This window comes from Macaca fascicularis, chromosome 4, assembly GCF_037993035.2.
Source record: "Macaca fascicularis isolate 582-1 chromosome 4, T2T-MFA8v1.1".
Lineage (NCBI taxonomy): Eukaryota > Metazoa > Chordata > Mammalia > Primates > Cercopithecidae > Macaca > Macaca fascicularis.
In genome coordinates, this window is record NC_088378.1 from 116078965 (window position 1) to 116089477 (window position 10513).

Consider the following 10513-nt stretch of genomic DNA (forward strand, 5'->3'; position numbering starts at 1 on the left):
TAATTGCTCAATAATGTCTTGTGAAAATCTCTCCAAATAGGCCGGGCGCGGTGGCTCAAGCCTGTAATCCCAGCACTTTGGGAGGCCGAGACAGGGGGGTCACGAGGTCAGGAGATGGAGACCATCCTGGCTAACACGGTGAAACCCCGTCTCTACTAAAAAATACAAAAAACTAGCCAGGCGTGGTGGTGGGCGCCTGTAGTCCCAGCTACTCGGGAGGCTGAGGCAGGAGAATGGCGTGAACGTGGGAGGCGGAGCTTGCAGTGAGCTGAGATCCGGCCACTGCACTCCAGCCTGGGCAACAGAGCGAGACTCTGTCTCAAAAAAAGAATAAAAAAAGAGATCGGGGGGTGGAGCAAGATGGCTGAATAGGAACAGCTCCAGTCGCCAACTCCCAGCGCGAGCGACACAGAAGACCGGTGATTTCTGCATTTTCAACTGAGGTACTGGGTTCATCTCACTGGGGAGTGCCGGAGGATCGGTGCTGGTCAGCTGCTGCAGCCAGACCAGCGAGAGCTGAAGCAGGGCGAGGCATTGCCTCACCTGGGAAGCGCAAGGGGGAAGGGAATCCCTTTTCCTAGCCAGGGGAACTGAGACACACAACACCTGGAAAATCGGGTAACTCCCACCCCAATACTGAGCTTTAAGCAAACAGGCACACCAGAAGATCATATCCCACACCTGGCCGGGAGGGTCCCACACCCACGGAGCCTCCCTCATTGCTAGCACAGCAGTCTGTGATCTACCGGCAAGGCAGCAGCGAGGCTGGGGGAGGGGCGCCCGCCATTGCTGAGGCTTAAGTAGGTAAACAAAGCCGCTGGGAAGCTCGAACTGGGTGGAGCTCACAGCAGCTCAAGGAAACCTGCCTGTCTCTGTAGACTCCACCTCTGGGGACAGGGCACAGTAAAATAACAAACGCAGCCGAAACCTCTGCAGACACAAACGACTCTGTCTGACAGCTTTGAAGAGAGCAGTGGATCTCCCAACACGGAGGTTGAGATCTGAGAAGGGACAGACTCCATGCTCAAGTGGGTCCCTGACCCCTGAGCAGCCTAACTGGGAGACATCCCCCACTAGGGGCACTCTGACAACCCACACCTCACAGGGTGGAGTACACCCCTGAGAGGAAGCTTCCAAAGCAAGAATCAGACAGGTACACTCGCTGTTCAGAAATATTCTATCTTCTGCAGCCTCTGCTGCTGATACCCAGGCAAACAGGGTCTGGAGTGGACCTCAAGCAATCTCCAACAGACCTACAGCTGAGGGTCCTGACTGTTAGAAGGAAAACTATCAAACAGGAAGGACACCTACACCAAAACCCCATCAGTACATCACCATCATCAAAGACCAGAGGCAGATAAAACCACAAAGATGGGGAAAAAGCAGGGCAGAAAAGCTGGAAATTCCAAAAATAAGAGCGCATCTCCCCCGGCAAAGGAGCGCAGCTCATCGCCAGCAACGGATCAAAACTGGACGGAGAATGACTTTGACGAGATGAGAGAAGAAGGCTTCAGTCCATCAAACTTCTCAGAGCTAAAGGAGGAATTACGTACCCAGCGCAAAGAAACTAAAAATCTTGAAAAAAAAAGTGGAAGAATTGATGGCTAGAGTAATTAATGCAGAGAAGGTCATAAACGAAATGAAAGAGATGAAAACCATGACACGAGAAATACGTGACAAATGCACAAGCTTCAGTAACCGACTCGATCAACTGGAAGAAAGAGTATCAGCGATTGAGGATCAAATGAATGAAATGAAGCGAGAAGAGAAACCAAAAGAAAAAAGAAGAAAAAGAAATGAACAAAGCCTGCAAGAAGTATGGGATTATGTAAAAAGACCAAATCTACGTCTGATTGGGGTGCCTGAAAGTGAGGGGGAAGATGGAACCAAGTTGGAAAACACTCTTCAGGATATCATCCAGGAGAACTTCCCCAACCTAGTAGGGCAGGCCAACATTCAAATCCAGGAAATACAGAGAACGCCACAAAGATACTCCTCGAGAAGAGCAACTCCAAGACACATAATTGCCAGATTCACCAAAGTTGAAATGAAGGAAAAAATCTTAAGGGCAGCCAGAGAGAAAGGTCGGGTTGCCCACAAAGGGAAGCCCATCAGACTAACAGCAGATCTCTCGGCAGAAACTCTCCAAGCCAGAAGAGAGTGGGGGCCAATATTCAACATTCTTAAAGAAAAGAATTTTAAACCCAGAATTTCATATCCAGCCAAACTAAGTTTCATAAGTGAAGGAGAAATAAAATCCTTTACAGATAAGCAAATGCTTAGAGATTTTGTCACCACTAGGCCTGCCTTACAAGAGACCCTGAAGGAAGCACTCAACATGGAAAGGAACAATCGGTACCAGCCATTGCAAAAACATGCCAAAATGTAAAGACCATCGAGGCAAGGAAGAAACTGCATCAACTAACGAACAAAATAACCACTTAATATCATAATGGTAGGATCAAGTTCACACATAACAATCTTAACCTTAAATGTAAATGGACTAAATGCTCCAATTAAAAGACACAGACTGGCAAACTGGATAAAGAGTCAAGACCCATCAGTCTGCTGTATTCAGGAGACCCATCTCACGCACAGAGACATACATAGGCCCAAAATAAAGGGATGGAGGAAGATTTACCAAGCAAATGGAGACCAAAAAAAAGCGGGGGTTGCAATACTAGTCTCTGATAAAACAGACTTTAAACCATCAAAGATCAAAAGAGACAAAGAAGGCCATTACATAATGGTAAAGGGATCAATTCAACAGGAAGAGCTAACTATCCTAAATATATATGCACCCAATACAGGAGCACCCAGATTCATCAAGCAAGTCCTTAGAGACTTACAAAGAGACTTAGACTCCCATACAATAATAATGGGAGATTTCAACACTCCACTGTCAACATTAGACAGATCAACGAGACAGAAAGTTAACAAGGATATCCAGGAATTGAACTCATCTCTGCAGCAAGCAGACCTAATAGACATCTATAGAACTCTCCACCCCAAATCAACAGAATATACATTCTTCTCAGCACCACATCGTACTTACTCCAAAATTGACCACGTAATTGGAAGTAAAGCACTCCTCAGCAAATGTACAAGAACAGAAATTATAACAAACTGTCTCTCAGACCACAGTGCAATCAAACTAGAATTCAGGACTAAGAAACTCAATCAAAACCGCTCAACTACATGGAAACTGAACAACCTGCTCCTGAATGACTACTGGGTACATCACGAAATGAAGGCAGAAATAAAGATGTTCTTTGAAACCAATGAGAACAAAGATACAACATACCAGAATCTCTGGGACACATTTAAAGCAGTGTGTAGAGGGAAATTTATAGCACTAAATGCCCACAAGAGAAAGCAGGAAAGATCTAAAATTGACACTCTAACATCGCAATTAAAAGAACTAGAGAAGCAAGAGCAAACACATTCGAAAGCTAGCAGAAGGCAAGAAATAACTAAGATCAGAGCAGAACTGAAGGAGATACAGACACAAAAAACCCTCCAAAAAATCAATGAATCCAGGAGTTGGTTTTTTGAAAAGATCAACAAAATTGACAGACCACTAGCAAGACTAATAAAGAAGAAAAGAGAGAAGAATCAAATCGACGCAATTAAAAATGATAAAGGGGATATCACCACCGACCCCACAGAAATACAAACTACCATCAGAGAATACTATAAACACCTCTACACAAATAAACTGGAAAATCTAGAAGAAATGGATAATTTCCTGGACACTTACACTCTTCCAAGACTAAACCAGGAAGAAGTTGAATCCCTGAATAGACCAATAGTAGGCTCTGAAATTGAGGCAATAATTAATAGCCTACCAACCAAAAAAAGTCCAGGACCAGATGGATTCACAGCTGAATTCTACCAGAGGTACAAGGAGGAGTTGGTACCATTCCTTCTGAAACTATTCCAATCAATAGAAAAAGAGGGAATCCTCCCTAACTCATTTTATGAGGCCAACATCATCCTGATACCAAAGCCTGGCAGAGACACAACAAAAAAAGAGAATTTTAGACCAATATCCCTGATGAACATCGATGCAAAAATCCTCAATAAAATACTGGCAAACCGGATTCAGCAACACATCAAAAAGCTTATCCACTATTATCAAGTGGGCTTCATCCCTGGGATGCAAGGCTGGTTCAACATTCGCAAATCAATAAACATAATCCAGCATATAAACAGAACCAAAGACAAGAACCACATGATTATCTCAATAGATGCAGAAAAGGCTTTTGACAAAATTCAACAGCCCTTCATGCTAAAAACGCTCAATAAATTCGGTATTGATGGAACGTACCTCAAAATAATAAGAGCTATCTATGACAAACCCACAGCCAATATCATACTGAATGGGCAAAAACTGGAAAAATTCCCTTTGAAAACTGGCACAAGACAGGGATGCCCTCTCTCACCACTCCTATTCAACATAGTGTTGGAAGTTCTGGCTAGGGCAATTAGGCAAGAGAAAGAAATCAAGGGTATTCAGTTAGGAAAAGAAGAAGTCAAATTGTCCCTCTTTGCAGATGACATGATTGTATATTTAGAAAACCCCATTGTCTCAGCCCAAAATCTCCTTAAGCTCATAAGCAACTTCAGCAAAGTCTCAGGATACAAAATTAATGTGCAAAAATCACAAGCATTCTTATACACCAGTAACAGACAAACAGACAGCCAAATCAGGAATGAACTTCCATTCACAATTGCTTCAAAGAGAATAAAATACCTAGGAATCCAACTTACAAGGGATGTAAAGGACCTCTTCAAGGAGAACTACAAACCACTGCTCAGTGAAATCAAAGAGGACACAAACAAATGGAAGAACATACCATGCTCATGGATAGGAAGAATCAATATCGTGAAAATGGCCATACTGCCCAAGGTAATTTATAGATTCAATGCCATCCCCATCAAGCTACCAACGAGTTTCTTCACAGACTTGGAAAAAACTGCTTTAAAGTTCATATGGAACCAAAAAAGAGCCTGCATCTCCAAGACAATCCTAAGTCAAAAGAACAAAGCTGGAGGCATCACGCTACCTGACTTCAAACTATACTACAAGGCTACAGTAACCAAAACAGCATGGTACTGGTACCAAAAACAGAGATATAGACCAATGGAACAGAACAGAGTCCTCAGAAATAATACCACACATCTACAGCCATCTGATCTTTGACAAACCTGAGAGAAACAAGAAATGGGGAAAGGACTCCCTATTTAATCAATGGTGCTGGGAAAATTGGCTAGCCCTAAGTAGAAAGCTGAAACTGGATCCTTTCCTTACTCCTTATACGAAAATTAATTCAAGATGGATTAGAGACTTAAATGTTAGACCTAATACCATAAAAATCCTAGAGGAAAACCTAGGTAGTACCATTCAGGACATAGGCATGGGCAAAGACTTCATGTCTAAAACACCAAAAGCAATGGCAGCAAAAGCCAAAATTGACAAATGGGATCTAATTAAACTAAAGAGCTTCTGCACAGCAAAAGAAACTACCATCAGAGTGAACAGGCAACCTACGGAATGGGAGAAAATTTTTGCAATCTACTCATCTGACAAAGGGCTAATATCCAGAACCTACAAAGAACTCAAACAAATTTACAAGAAAAAAACAAACAACCCCATCAAAAAGTGGGCAAAGGATATGAACAGACATTTCTCAAAAGAAGACATTCATACAGCCAACAGACACATAAAAAAATGCTCATCATCACTGGCCATCAGAGAAATGCAAATCAAAACCACAATGAGATACCATCTCACACCAGTTAGAATGGCGATCATTCAAAAGTCAGGAAACAACAGGTGCTGGAGAGGATGTGGAGAAATAGGAACACTTTTACACTGTTGGTGGGATTGTAAACTAGTTCAACCATTATGGAAAACAGTATGGCGATTCCTCAAGGATCTAGAACTAGATGTACCATATGACCCAGCCATCCCATTACTGGGTATATACCCAAAGGATTATAAATTATGCTGCTATAAAGACACATGCACACGTATGTTTATTGCGGCACTATTCACAATAGCAAAGACTTGGAATCAACCCAAATGTCCATCAGTGACAGATTGGATTAAGAAAATGTGGCACATATACACCATGGAATACTATGCAGCCATCAAAAAGGATGAGTTTGTGTCCTTTGTAGGGACATGGATGCAGCTGGAAACCATCATTCTTAGCAAACTATCACAAGAACAGAAAACCAAACACCGCATGTTCTCACTCATAGGTGGGAACTGAACAATGAGATCACTTGGACTCAGGAAGGGGAACATCACACACCGGGGCCTATCATGGGGAGGGGGGAGGGGGGAGGGGGGAGGGATTGCATTGAGAATTATACCTGATGTAAATGACGAGTTGATGGGTGCAGCACACCAACAAGGCACAAGTATACATATGTAACAAACCTGCACGTTATGCACATGTACCCTAGAACTTAAAGTATAATAATAATAAATAAATTAAAAAAAAAACAAAAAAAAATAATAAAAATAAACCAATCAGATCATCTTTCAAAAAAAAAAAAAAAAAGAATAAAAATAAATAAATAAATAAAATCTCTCCAAATAAAGTGACATTATTCTAATTTATTTCTTAATGGCTTTATATTATGATTTAGACATTTTTTGATTCTTTCACCCATTCTTTCATCAATGTGAATTTATTAAGTTTTGATTTATAAACAAAATATAAGGATACAGTGGACATATTTGAACATATGAAAACTGTGTCTTTCCAAAAATATTTTAAGTCAGTCATGAGTTTGGAGAATTCCATTCAAACAAGAAAGATAAACTTTAGTTCATAGAAGTAAAATTTTTAAATATTATTCTAAATAGTATATATAACACATAGAATATAAATTTTATAATATATAATGTTACAAAATACATAACATAATACATATAAGGATGTCATAATGTATTAAAGAATATTGTAGCATGTGCCTACCATGGTGATACAATATCACTAATGCATTTGAAGGGCCTTCTCTATCTCTTCTCAAATATAACTCTCTCCTTTCTTTCTTACACCTCGTTATAGTGCTAGTGATAGACACAATCTTGAATGTGAGGTTTTAAATTTTTATGTTTTTATTAATTTAAATTAATTAACTAATTTATTTCTTTATACAGCACAAGTTGTATAGCTTTATAAAAGAATGATGCTGTATGTACTCTTCTATATCTTCTTTTTTGTATACATTTATGTGATTCATTCTTGTAGTAGGCAAGTGTCTAGTTATTGTTATTAGCTTTTATTTTTGGGCATAGTTTTCAACGAATAAATAAAATTCATTTACTTGTTCTTCTGTTAATGCACATTTAGTTTGTTCATTACTTTATGTATTGAGAAGTTAAATTACTGGAGTATTGCGTGAACATCTTCAACTTTTGGAGACACTGCAAAATTCCTCCTCCCATTATTTGTCCTTCTCTTATCTCCCTCCTGCTCCCCCTTCTCCTCCTCTTCTTATCCACTTTCTCTTCTTCTTTTTTATTTCCCTTTTTCTTTCTTTTTTTTCGAGATGGAGTTTCATTCTTATTGCCCAGGTTGGGGTGCAATGGCATGGTCTGGGCTCACTGCAACCTCCACCTCCCGAGTTCAAGCAATTATCCTGTCTCAGCCTCCCAAGCAGCTGGGATTACAGGCGCACACCATGCCTGGCTAATTTTTTACTTTTTCTAGTAGAGAGGGGGTTTCACCATGTTGGCCAGGCTGGTCTTGAACTCCTGACCTCAGGTGATCTGCCTGCCTCGGCCACCTAAAGTGCTGGGATTACAGGCATGAGCCACCGCGCCTGACCCACGTTTCTCTTTTTCTTTTCTTTCTCCTTCATCATTTTCATTGCCATTATCCTTCCTTTTCCTGGTTTATGCGACTAGTGAAGGAAAACTGGAAAAAAACTGAGAATAGAGAACAATTATGTGATTATTAGGAGATTATAGCCTTAAGCCACTTAAACAAATTGGAGTGTATGGTGCTTATGTGTGGAGAGCAGCAACTTAAGTTCTAGTTCCAGCACTGCTTGTCTTTATGACATGCTCTTGCATCGACTATTCATCTCTATTTCCTTATCAATAAACAAAAATAAATATGCCTATCTTCTCCAGTGGAGTTTTAGCTCCAGAAGGACCAGAAATATGAGTATTTGGTTCAGAAACATGGTGTTTGGAAAGCATTTCCTGTGTCTAGAATAGTGCTGCCATCTAGTAGATGTTCAATAAATATTCACAGAATAAAGAATTTATGAAATAACTATTTTAGCAAGGTGTTGGTACATAACAAATGCTCACTAAATGTTTGCTAATAAAGTACTGTCCTGCTAGTAGCAGCAAAAATGTTATCAGTAATGGTAGTGGTTATGCTGTTATTGTTATTAGGAATAATAATAGTAGTTAACATTTATTGAGATTGTACTATATGTCAGTCACATGAATTACTTAGTTTAATAGTTCAACAATTCTTTGCAGCAAGTATACATACCATTATTTCATGAATAAGAAAACTAAAGCAAATAAAGTTTAAGTAATTACTACTAATTATAACTAAAGTTTGCAGAATGATACCATAGTAACTAAATAATTAGTCTGTTTATCTGTCAGATGTGTAAATATTGTCATTTTCCTGTGTTTGCCTGGGCTGCTAGGACACACAGATTTAAATTTGCAAGTTATTCTTAGCAATATTTAGAACCATATGGTATAAATTTAGTGTTTATTATACTCTTGGCTTTATTCCCCTGTTTCCACTTTTTATTTATCTTAATTCCCTAAACCATTTAATTTATCTCTTTTACTGTATATATTTTTTAAAGCTACCTTAAACAAAACAAGGTTAGGAATATATCAAAACAGATTTCTTCACTTGACATATCTCCTGTCATTTGTCTGAGAATCCTGTGGATTAGGCAGCCTTATCTACATTATACAAATGAGTAAATGAAGTTCTCAAGAAGTTAACGTGACTTTGAAAACATAACAAAGGTTGAAAATAAAAGAATCCAGGACTCATTTCGGACTGAAAGTGTTTTTTGTTTGTTTTGCTTTTGTTTTTTAGGTTTACCTAGCTTCTGTCTAAACTAAGCTTTTGTCATTTGAGGTAGTTTTGGAAGCTGCATATTAAACTCTTTCTTAATGGGGAAAATATATGTTTCTAAATAACTTTTTATTTCCTTTTCTTTTTTTGGCAGAGTTTCGCTCTTGTTGCCCAGGCTGGAATGCAATTGCACCAGCTCGGCTCACTGCAACCTCTGCCTCCCAGGTTCAAGTGATTCTCCTGCCTCAGCCTCCCTAGTAGCTGGGATTACAAGCGCCCGCCACCACGCCCAGCTAGTCTTTTGTATTTTTAGTAGAGACAGGGTTTCACTATGTTGGCCAGGCTGGTCTCGAACTCCTGACCTCAGGCGATCCACCTGCCTCAGCCTTCCAAAGTGCTGGGATTACACCATGCCCAGCTATAACTTTTTATTTCTAATATCACCTTGTCCCCATCCTATTCTGCCATTTTGGTTTATTATCACAATTGCAATGGAGACTTAATTATATCATTTTTAAAGCATCAAATTCTAGGGTCACAGCTATTTCGATCATGTTCAAAGTGAGTTTTGTAGTTTCAATACTTGACAGTAATATGGATAAAATAAATTATGCTTTGGGCATCCATTGTGGATCTTCTCTTATACATATTCTTAGTGCCCTTCCTCTTGGATTCACAAAGCCACTGTTGTGACAATGATTTAGTCTTCATTCTCTAATGAATAATTCCATCAATTATGCTGTACATACATGTATCTATGGTATCAATTTGATGCTGATAGGAAAACACACACACACACACACACACACATCAAATTAGAGAAGGAAGACCAGGGGAATGTATATCATTTTGATGTTCATACTGAGCATTCACTATCTAGGAAGAATACAGGAGGCCTATGACTAGATATGATCTCTAATCCGGAGAGTGTATCAAATGAAATTATGGAAGACCATTGTTTTGGACTGAGCTTATACACCAGGCCCTAACAAATCAAGCCAAGTCAAATGGAGTTACTGATGTTAAATGCCACATAGTCAAACTGAAACATTAAGAAAACAGATAAATCCCAGAACAGACCAATTTTTCCTGAACATGAGATTCTAGTCTACCACAGGATAATATGCTATTCCCCTCAGCTTTAATTCTTACAAAAAGTAACCTGAAGTAACCTGATGTTCACCAATGTTGTTTTTTGTTTTTGTTTTCTATATTCTGCTTCCTTATCACGACTTTACAAACCCTATGTCCTACCATTGCCCAGAGGAAGCTCTCATTTTGTTCTGTAGAATGGAGACTGTGCCGATTTATGAATCTCAAATAAAAGCTCATTAAGTCTATAGCTATACTGTCGTTATTTTGTCTTTGACAGATGTATGCTAGTTCCTTGGCTGAAACATCTTAAATGGGAATAAGGTATTTTGAAAATA